The following is a 12,420-nucleotide window of genomic DNA, read 5'->3' on the forward strand; positions in this document are numbered from 1 at the left end:
GCCTACGGAGACCTCCCGGACTACGCTTCCCAGAATTCCCGACAGGAGCACGGACACAACCACCGCCTGGAGCGGAAGTTATTCAACGACGGTACACTAACTTACTACACTAATTTCCAGGCACGTCCTAGCCTTCGAAACGGCTGGTTGCTATACTGAGCTTGTGGATTGTATTTTCACAGCATCCCCGCTCGGAACGAATTTCGTAACCCCGCCTCCCTGGAGCCGAAACGTTTCCAAACCTAGAGCGCTCTACTGCGCAATTCTGTATTTTCTCCAGCAGACAATGCATTAACATCGCCTTTTCAGAGCGTAATTGTCTCTGGGATTATTAAGAATTCAATATTTTCTTTATGCTTTATATAGTCTCTTAATTATCTACAGCGTTTCATTATTCAGTTATTCAACCATTATTTCAGTAAAGTATCAACTTACTTGAAATAAAATACAATAAAAAGCTGAAGATGCCTGAGAAAACTTACTGAAAACACAATCATTTACATAGCTTTCTTGGTCTTTTACAAACTATTCCTTCCAGACTAGACAACAAACAAATCAAAATGAGGTTGGGGACTGCAAATATCTTGGTTCAATTCCCAACTCAGGTTCTTAGTAGTTGGATGATCTCAGCTAGGAAAATTATGCTGAGTTTCAATATCCTTTTTAAACGGGCAGATAACCCACCTCCCTGGGCTTTTGTGAGATTAAATGTGATTTGTATCAAGCCCTTAAAATGGCTATTATCAGTATTATTTATGCTCAAGTATTCCTCCTACCCACTCCTATTCTATTCAACAAATATTTAAACATGTAGCAGAATGTGTAATAATTATTAAAAGAAACTCCTCCACTGAGAAGAGAGATGATATGGCAAAAAGAAGGATGCTAAATCCTACTCAGGCTGAGGTTCTGCTGCTAGGACCTGGAATCATTCAATTCTCCTTCCTATAGCCCTCTTCAAGTTAGGGCTAAGAAAGGAAAGGAAGCAGGAAGAAATCAGAACTCTATATCCCTTGTGCACATACACTATCCTGGAGACACATACCAACTCCACTTCTGAGACAGAAAATGAATCCAGAAGGAATAAAGGAATAGCCCAGATTCCTGCAGGGATCAGAGGGCTAGTAGTACTGCAGGTGGAAATCTGATCTCTTCCTGGATTCATACAAGTTTTCAGGTAACTGAACATCTGGAAGCAAGATCGCTTGGAGAAGTATCAATGACCTCAGATATGCAGATGACACCACCCTTATGGCAGAAAGCAAAGAGGAACTAAGAGCCTCTTGATGAAAGTGAAAGAGGAGAGTGAAAAAGCTGGCTTAAAACTCAACATTCAAAAAACTAAGATCATGGCATCCAGTCTCAACACTTTGTGGCAAATAGATGGGGAAACAATGGAAACAGTGAGAGACTATTTTCTTGTGTGCCAAAATCACAGCAGATGGTGATTGCAACCATAATATTAAAAGATGCTTGTTCCTTGGAAGAAAAGCTATGACCAACCTCGACAGCATATTAAAAAGCAGAGACACTACTTTGCTGATAAAGGTCTGTCTTGTCAAAGCTATTGTTTTTCCAATAGTCATGTATGGATGTGAGAGTTGTACCACAAAGAAAGCTGAGCACCAAAGAACTGATGCTTTTGAACTGTGGTGTTGGAGACGACTCTTGAGAGTCCCTTGGACTGCAAGGAGATCGAACCAGTCCATCCTAAAGGAAATCAGTCCTGAATATTCACTGGAAGGACTGATGCTGAAGCTTCAATACTTTGGCCACCTGATACGAAGGTCTGACTCATTGAGAAAGACCCTGATTCTGGGAAAGACTGAAGGAAGGAAGAGAAAGGGATGACAGAGGATGAGATGATTGGATGGCATCACTGACTCTATGGTCATGTTTGAGCTAGCTCCAGAAGTTGGTGATGGACAGGGGAGCCTGGAGTGCTGCAGTCCATGGGTTCACCAAGAGTTGGACACGACTGAGTGACTGAACTAAACTGAACATTCCTCAGGAAATACATTAACTAAAGAAACCTTTCAACCTTTTATTTGTGACTATCTCATTTAACTCTCCAAACAATTTTACTAGGTAGGTAATGTCATGCCCCTTATTTTACAGAAAACGAATCCCACCTCTTTTAGGTCATCACAGAGCACTAGGTTGAATTCTCTGTGTACCCACAATTCTTGATTATGCTCCCAGAATTCCTCAGGAGATAATGGTCACACCATGCCCCTCTGCAGAGGCAGTTGGCCACCTACACAAAGCTGTTGGACTACACATCCCAGAACCCCCATGTCATTGCCTTCGTAGGACAGAAGGTCAGTTACTATCCTTAGAGCCTGGATTAAATTTCATATGATTCCCCCCACAGTCAAGTAACTTGATTAAACATGTTCACTTATTGGATAATCAATCTAATTTTTCATGTATTTACTTGCTATAGCAATTGCTTCTTTTAAAAACTTGCCTATTCATATCCCTTGTAGTCATATCCATATTCCTATTGGGTTTTATTATCTTAAGATTCATGTTAAGGATTTTAATCCATTTTCTAGCACATATGCCAATATATGTCAAATAGGTTAATATATGTCAAACAGGTCAATATTTTCAGCACAGTTGACTGTCTTTTACGTATGCTGCCTTAACACTGGGAAATTAAAATTGTTTCATACATAATTGATTATTGTTGGCTGGAGCTTTGTGCATCCATAATGAGCAGCTTTTTCTGTGCGCAACTACTATTCCATGTGTTTTATAATTATTAACTTCATTTAACTTCCACAATCCCACCGAGTAAGTACTGTATAATTATACCCCAGCGACTGATTCAGAGATTAACTTGCCCAAAGTTATAACACTAGGAAGTGGCCATGCTAACTGCGAATCAAGGAGAGGCTGGGGGAATACAGAACCCAGAAGTGAAGTGAAATGAAATGAAAGTTTTAATCACTCAGTAGTGTCTGACTCTCTGTGACCCCACGAACTGTAGCCCACCAGGCTTCTCTGTCCATGGCAAGATTCTCTAGGCTAGAATACTGCAGTGGATTGCCATTCTTTTCTGCAGGGGATGAAACCATGGTCTCCTGCATTGCAGGCAGATTCTTTACCTTTGAGCTACAGGGAAGTCCAAAATTTTGCTAGTGGTCACAAGTATAGTCAAGCTATAAGTCAAGTATAGTCAAGCACAAGCGTGCTCAGTCGCTTCAGTGATGTCCGACTCTGTGTAACCGCATGAACTGTAGCCTGCCAGGCTCCTCGGTCCATGGAATTTTCCAGGCAAGAATACTGGAGTAGGTTGCCATGCCCTCCTCCAGGGGATCTTCCCGACCCAGGTATCCAACCCGTGTCTCTCCTGGGTCTCCTGCACTGCAGGCGGGTTCACCGGGGAAGCCCATCCATCAAAAAAGCCATGTATTATACTAGCCCGCTCCCAACCAACTGCTCTGCAAACGCTAGGATTTTCTGCCGAGAAGGAAACGCAAATGCTTCTAACCCTTGTCACCCACCGACCATCGCTTCTCTTCCGGGACCACTGTTGGCCCCTTGCCTAGACTGAGTAAGCGCGGAGCTGTTACTGGGATTCAAGTCACCACTGCATAAAGGGAGTGATGGCCGCAACCTCCCGTGAAACGGAAGTTCTTCCGAGTCACTTCGCAGGTTCCGGAGACTCTCCTAGAGGGCAATACCCGGCACACCTGAATAGGAAATATTGTTGAGTGCACGAAACTTCTGAACCACAGTTCCCAGAAACCCCAAAGGGGTGTGGGAGGTATGGGACTACAGCTCTGCCTGTCTGGGGTGGAACTGCTTCCGACTACACCTCCCAGAATCCTCTGCATGGTAGTGATTCCGCCTTCCCTCCACTATTTCTTTGGGTTAAACGCAACCTGAGTCATTCAAGCACGGTTAGCATTTGGCCTTTTTCTTTTTTGTAATTTTTTTTTTTTTCAAGAAGAAAACTAGAACGTGGGGATTTAAAGGAAATATAGATATTTAGGGGGGGAAAAGAGAAGCTTCTCACATGTAAAGAAAATGAACACATGTTAGCACGAAAGCTATGCCTATGACAAGAAGACTTGTTCTGTGCTGCACTGGACATCGACCTTAAGGAACATGGAATCTCCGACTTGGTTTGACTCCATTGTCTCTATATATGCCTGTATTCATCTACTTCTGACTTTGCTGTCTAGCATATACTATTTACTCCAAGGTGCCAAGCATAAGGAGTTCCAAGCACAGGCCATGAAACAAACTGCCTCCTTGTTTCTGATAAATGAGAAGAGCTGCATGATAAATGAGAGAAAATACTGTAATAGGGGAAAAGTCTGTTTCCTTGGAATTTTTTAAGTTCAAACTCAAGCTTTCCTTTGACTACTCCTGTATTGTTCTTTTTGATACCATATATTTGCTATGAATATTTCTTTCCTACCAGTCTTTTTAGACAAGGTGAGGTCATCATTATTTAGGGCTGGGGGATAGGTAAGTTGATGTGGGAGATGGAATCCATATAACTACAAGTGAAACTACAGGAAGTATGTACTTACCACTTTCCTCTGGGCAGGAAATAATTTAAAAAGTGAAACTTATAAAAATAGTACATAAGTATTGAGAATAGTAACATGAAGTACTAAATACATATAGGTTAAATTCAACACTTATCAACATTATGCCATACTGGCTTCATGTATCACTTTAAAATTTTGTTACTAAAGAATTTTAAGGACTTCCCAGGTGGTGCCGTGGTAAAGAATCTGCCTGCCAATGCAGGAAACGCAAGATATGCGGTTCGATCCCAGGGTCAGGAAGATCCCCTGGAGCAGGAAATGGCAACCCATTCCAGTATTCTTGCCTGGGGAATCCCATGGACAGAGGAGCCTGGCGGGCTACAGTCCATGGGTTTACAAAGAGTCAGACATGACTGAGCACACTCATAAAGAATTTTAAAGCAGTCTTTAACACTATCATTTCCTTTCAAATATCATATTGCTTAAAAATAATAATATTTTACAGCTGGTTTACTCCAGTAAGTATCCAACTAGATGAATTTATTGTATTTGATTGCTATCTCACTTGATTCTCATTTATTCTAAAACTATATTCTACACTCTTTACAGCCACCATCTCTAATGTCCTTGAACTGTTGGAGAAACAAAGATGTCAAATTATGTGTCTGAATTCTGGATTTGTCTATTGGCTTCTCGTACTTTCTCCTCAAAACTTATAAATGTCCTATAAGTAGAATTTTTATTTAAAGGCTATCTTAGATACAGGTTCTTTTTTTTTTTTTTTCCTTTTGGCAAAAACATGTCATAGAAGGGAATGGAAATATTTGAACATGAAACATATTCTGTTCAAACAAAGCCAATGCAAAGCCTGGGCAAGTTTCTGAAGAGAAAAACCAAAAGAAATAGCAGCAAATATGTTAAAAACACCTACCTTAAAACAAGGAAACCATTACCACAAATCACATCTCATGATCCTCTGTATTACAGATTCTATCTTTGTGAAAGGAAAGAGAATATTTGGTAATCTCGGTTTTGAAGTTTCACATATATTAAACAGGATAAGATAAAAGCAAAAATTTTTCAGGTGAGGAAAACAATTTGGAGAAAACATTTCCTACGTTAAACATATCCCCACTTGTGTTAAATCCCCCAAACAAACCTTGCAGCAACACTGAAAAGTGAAATGTACAGCAGTGGTGGAGGATTGGTCCCAGTGCTGCTCTGCATCCTACTCTTGTCTATTATAGATCATACTTGATCTTTTATAGATCATACTTGATCTTTTATAACTTGATGTTTTCCCCAAACAATATGTGAAAACTTATAGGTCTAAATCATTTTAATGGTTGATATTATTCCTTTCTGTGGGCTTCCCAGGTGGTACAGTGGTAAAGAATGCACCTACCAATGCAGGAGACTCAAGAGGCAGGGTCAATCCCTGGGTCAGGAACATCTCCTAAGAGAAGGGAATGGCAACCCACTTCAGTATTCTTGCCTGGAAAATTCCATGGACAGAGGAGCCAGGTGGGCTATAGTCCATGGGGTTGCAAAGAGTTGGACACACCTACACATTATTCTATTATATGAGGATGACATAATTTGCTCAATCTCTTATTCATGGAACTTTAGGTTGTCTGCAATTTTTATTATTGCAAATATTCTTAGAATATGCTCCCTTCTTTAAACCATCTTTTCCAACCCGTGCAATCATGTCTTAAAGATAAATTCTGAGCAGCTGCATTAGTGGTTGAAAGATAATGCTCCTTATACACTTTGATACATATATAAAAAATCCTCTTCAGAAATGTTACACTTTTTTTTTTTCACTAGCATATGGTAAGGATGCTAACTTCTTTCTATTCCCTTACTGACACTGAGTTTAGCTAATATTTCACTATTGCCCACCTGAATTGGTAAGAAAGTAATACTTCAGGGATGGTTTTATTTGCATTTGAATGGCTGTTTCATATACAAACAATAACTAGTATGAAAATGTAATGTAAAAAAAAAAAAATTAAAGGGACTTCCCTGGTGGTCCAGAGGTTAAGAATTCACTTTGCAATGCGCAGGGGTTTCAATCCCTGGTCAGGGAACTAAGATCCCATGGGCCACAACTAAGACCTGATGCAGACAAATAAATATTATTTTAAAAAGGAAAGAAAACTAGAGATTAAATATGATCAAAATAAACAAACAGATACAAAAATACATCATTATTGAAGATAAAGATACTGTAAAGGTATGTTCTCCTCCAAAATCCAGCTGTAATCCCAAACTGAATCACAGTTTTGGTAGGAACTTGACAAAATGAGCACCTTCTAAAAACCCATTATTAAACAAGATGCTGAGAAAGAGTGGTGTCTGCTTCTAATAATGAACACTTTGGCTTGGCCCTCTCTAAGTTATTACTCACTTCTGTAAATGTTAGTTTTACTTAATTTAAAAAAATTGTATTTAAGGTGCAAGATGACAAACTTTTTTGCTACACATTATAGTTTCTCTACTGCATGGGATTTCTTATGGTATAGACTGCACTTGTGGTCAACGTTTTACCACATGTACATCACTTGGAACACTTCTATGATGAATGGCTATTCTCACTGAAGAATTCCTACCTAGACCATTTAAATGTCTGCACTGCCACAAATTGGCACAAAGATTCAAAAGTTTTAAACTCTGAATTCTAAAGTTGCTTTCTTGTGTGGATGCTAGTGACTGTGAAGTTTGTTGCTATTAAATATCTCTGTACTGCTCAGGACACCCTAAGAAATGTTGTAACAAATAAACTGCCAAAATCTCAGTCAGTTCAGTTCAGTTGCTCAGTTGCGTGGGACTCTTTGTGACCCCATGGACTGCAGTACACCAGGCCTCCCTGTCCATCACCAACTCCCGGAGTTTACTCAAACTCATGTCCATTGAGTCGGTGATGCCAACCATCTCATCCTCTGTCGACCCCTTCTCCTCACGCCTTCAATCTTTCCCAGCACCAGGGTCTTTTCCAGTGAGTCAATTCTTCGCATCAGGTGGCCAAAGTATTGGAATTTCAGCTTCAACATCAGTCCTTCCAATGAACACCCAGGACTGATCTCCTTTAGGATGGACTGGTTGGATGTCCTTGCAGCCCAAGGGACTCTCAAGAGTCTTCTCCAACACCACAGTTCAAAAGCATCAATTCTTCGGTGCTCAGCTTTCTTTATAGTCCAACTCACTTCCATACATGACTACTAGAAAAACCATAGCTTTCACTAGCAAAGTAATGTCTCTGCTTTTTAATATGCTGTCTGGGTTGGTCATAACTTTCCTTCCAAGGAGTAAGCGTCTTTTAATTTCATAGCTGCAGTCACCATCTGCAGTGATTTTGGAGCCCCCCAAAATAAAGTTGCTCACTGTTTCCATTGCTTCCCCATCTATTTGCCATGAAGTGATGGGACCAGATGCCATGATCTTAGTTTTCTGAATGCCGAACTTTAAGCCAACTTTTTCACTCTCCTCTTTCACTTTCATCAAGAGGCTCTTTAGTTCCTCTTCACTTTCTGCCATAAGGGTGGTGTCATCTGCATATCTGAGGTTATTGATATTTCTCCTGGCAATCTTGATTCCAACTTGTGTTTCATCCACCCCAGCATTTCTCATGATGTACTCTGCATATAAGTTAAATAAGGAGGGTGACAATATATAGCCTTGACGTACTCCTTTACCAATTTGGAACCAGTCTGTTGGTTGCTTCCTGACCTGAATACATATATCTCAGGAGGCTGGTCAGGTGGTCTGGTATCCCTATCTCTTTAAGAATTTTCCACAGTTTGTTGTGATCCACACAGTCAAAGGCTTTGGCATAGTCAATAAAGCAGTAGATGTTTTTCTGGACTCTCTTGCTTTTTCGATGATCAAACAGATGTGGCAATTTCCTCTGCCTTCTCTAAATCCAGCTTGAACATCTGAAAGTTCACAGTTCACATACTGTTGGAAGTCTGGCTTGGAGAATTTTGAGCATTACTTTGCTGGCGTGTGAAATGAGTGCAATTTTGTGGTAGTTTGAGCATTCTTTGGCATTGCCTTAAAATCTCAGTAGTGTAACACAATAAATGTTTATTTCTCATTAAAACAAATTCCAACACAGACACCCAGTTTCCCCATCATTCCAGTTTGGAAGAAACAGCCTACAAGATCAGCACAAGTAAAGAAAAGCCTAGAGGACATCACAAGATGGTTTTGCAAAGGCCAGTCCAAGAAGTAGCCTAAATCACTTCTGCTCACACTCCACTGGTTAAAACACAATCACATGGACCCATCCTTAACTGCAAGGCCTGCTGGGAAATGGAGTCCTTACTGTGTGCCAGTAAATAGAACCAGTAGGAATATGAATACATATCAGTGTCTCTGTCACACCCTTAAAATATCACTTCCATAGAGATTCTTAACTGTATGAAGAATCCAATGGATTTGAAAACCTGAGTATGGCCTAATTCTTATCATACTAATAACACAGCTTTCATTTCTGAGCACTGTTTTGAAAGTTCTTAGCAGAGAATACATTTCTAGAGGAGATTCTAAAAACAAACAAAAACAAAAGCAAAAACACCTACAGGTTTTGGCTGGACTGAAGTTCTTGCTGGCCCCATCCCAATTAGAATTTCCTTCCTGGGCACACCCATTAATGGAAATTTGACCTCTAACTACTGTCATTGCCACAAACAGCCCATTTGTCAAGAATCACTTTCTTGGCCTATGACAGCTGATGGGCATTCAAGGAAGGTGTTGACAGCCACAGTAGTTTCCTGGAATGCCCTTGAGAAACATATGCTTTAGTGCTGCATGCTGACATCATGGGTGGCAGCGTCCCTGTCCTTTGCTCCTCCAACCGTCCCAATGGCTGAGTAAGTGTCTATCATCTGGAACACCTAGAGTGGCTTCTGTTTTCCTCACTGAACCCAGACTGGCTACATTTATAATGTTTCTGTCCTCTTGTGCAGTCTTAGCTGAGTAAGAAGGTCCAAGCTATATATTTCCTGAGCCTTGTCGTGCTCATGACATGCATAGTCCATCCCATCCCTATGAACTCTCTAATGGGCAAGAAGATATGAGTTACAACTGATGCCCTCCCCACACTCCTTCCACTAATAGGGCCTCTCTCCTGTGTGGACTCAGAGATGAACATGAAGATCTGAGTTCCAACTGAAGCCCTTCCCACACTTGTCGCATTTATATGGCTTCTCTTGGGTGTGATCTCTCTGATGTAAGTGAACATAGGAGCTGTAACTGAAGCCCTTACTACACACTTGGCACGTGTAAGGCCTTTCTCCTGTGTGAACTCTCTGATGAGTGTGCAGAACTGAGCTGTAGGCAAAAGCCTTCCTGCACACATCACACTTGTAGGGTTTCTCCCCAACGTGTACCCTCTAGTGAATGTGCAGGTGTGTGCTTTGGCTGAACCTCTTCCCACACTCATCACACCTGTAAGGCTTCTCCCCCGTGTGCAGCTTCTGGTGAACTTGGAGAACTGAGCTAGAACCAAAGCATTTTCCGCACTCGCTGCATTTGTAGGGTTTCTCCCCTGAGTGGACCTTCTGATGGACAAAAAGGTTGGAGCTCTGATCAAAGTCCTTCCCACACTCGGTGGGTGCCTTTTCCCACTGTGGACCCTCTGACGGATACATAGGAGCGACCCGAATCCGAACCCCTTCCTACACACATCACAGGTGTAGGGCATCTCCCCCGTGTGGACTCGGCGATGGTTGTGAAGAGAGGAATCTCAACTGAAGCCTTTGCCACATTCCATGCATTTATAGGGCTTGTCTCCTGGAGGGCCATTGGGATTCCTAGGAAGGTCTGAGTTCTGTCTGCAGCCCTGAGCCCACTCTTGACCTTCACTTGTTTTCTCCCCTGAATGGGTTTTATCATGAACAGTACGTTCTGGGCTCTGGCTAAAGTCCCTTCCATACAGATGATGTTTATAAGATTTTCCTCCCGTGTGAGCACTGTGATGAACATGAGCATCACCTGTGAAGCCCATTCCAGAGTTATTACATCTGAAAGCGTGCCACACTGCATGGACCATGTGACTGTGTTTGACTGTTGACTTTATAACCAAATGTTTCCCACAGTTGGTGTATCTACAAAACTCCTCTCCTTTACATTCTTGGGAATCATCATAATCACACAAGGTCTGAAGGAAGCTGTCATCACACCGAGCACATCCATCCAGTTTCTCTTCTATCTGCTTTCTCTGAGGATTATGGGGCTGTCATTAGGTTGCCTTTCTTCCAAGATTCTCAGGTAAGGACCTGTGTCAGGCTTTTCCAAGCTGTAATGTCTTGATTTTCTAAATAAATGGCATTTATTACATGGTTTTCATTTTCAGAAATCTTTAGAGACACTCCTGTCCACTCTTCACAGAGGGAAATGTCTCCTAAATACTGGGGACAATCTCCTTACAGATTCATAATAACATAATCATGACTCATGATCAATTCACTGATCCTTTGGTTCCAAATTTGTCAAAAGTAGAGCACTTCTGGTGAGAGGTAACGCAAGCCTTTTCCCCGAAGGTTCATAAGGTTAGGGTTTTTAATCCTGTCTTCTCTGAGAAGAAAGAGAATTTGGCGAAGCAAACAAGTAGATCATCTATCCAAAGGCTCTGAGGATATGAAGCTGGGTGGGATGAAAAGTTGCCACTGGATCCTAGTTGTGTATGAAACAATTAGAAACCTAGTCATTCTAATTGTGAGCTGCCAATCAAAAACCACTGACTGCAGATGCATCAGAAGAAATACCGGAAACAATTTATAAAGGAAGAAATTCACCTCTCTGCTATTAGAGTAGTCCGTAAAAAGACTTTAGTCATTTTGCTAATTTGTTTTTAAGTAATGGATTTGATATCCATGACCTCTAAAGCCTGTAGTTTTTTCAGCAATATTTAAAAATAAATTTATCTAGAATAACTTTGCTTCCAAAATACACAAGCTTTTATAGTTTTTAAGCACATATTCCCTGTGAGACAACTTTAAAACTTAATAAATCTCTGTGTGGGTACTTTTGTAAGAATTAGGTACATCTGTGAGACTTTAAAGGGAGATGCACTTTTAAACACTGTACATATTGAACCACACTGAAATGGAATGCACCCTTTCTTTACTTAAAATTTGTTGTTCATTGTGAATTCATTTTCAACATATTCTTGGTTATTGCTGTTTCTGACTGAAGGGGTGAGTATACATTAGAAAGAATCATCATAGCGACTACACCATGTGACTATTTATTTATTACATGATATGAAGTTAGAAGAACAAAAATATGTAAAAAACAAAACAAAAAACCCCAAACATAAGAGGAAGGCTCCCATATGATTCATGTAGTATATATAATAATGGAGTTCTGGACATGGTGAGAGATATAAAGGACCACAGAGACCTTCCAGGATCCTGGAAGGTTGCAGAAACAAGCAACAAGTCCTCTCTCCTAACCAGTCCTTTCCTTTACATCAACTATTAAATGTGATAGAACTATCATGTATATTTGTGTACAACCTGCACAACTGTACACAGCGGGCCTACAGCTGCAGTGGGGATTGAAATGGGGGTAATATTGTGAAATATAAGACATCCTTTTTATTTTCCCAAGGTTCTCTGGCTTTGTGAAGAGACAAAATCCATCAAGACCCTGTAGTCCAATTCCCAACTTCTCCCCTTTGATGTTATTGCAGAATCTCTAACAGCCATGGCTAGGAGAATGGGCAGTGTGGAACTGTTCACAGCCTGGCACCCAGGGAAGCAAGATTGTATGAAAGGTTCATAAGAAATAGAGGGTTGATGGTCACAACACCTTGGCACCCAAAAACAGGCTTCACAGAATGTCACAAATCTCACCTGGACACTGCTTCTAGTTCAAGGTAATTTTCTGATTCATTTTA

Source organism: Dama dama, chromosome 4 (genome assembly GCF_033118175.1).
Source record: "Dama dama isolate Ldn47 chromosome 4, ASM3311817v1, whole genome shotgun sequence".
Classification (NCBI taxonomy): domain Eukaryota; kingdom Metazoa; phylum Chordata; class Mammalia; order Artiodactyla; family Cervidae; genus Dama; species Dama dama.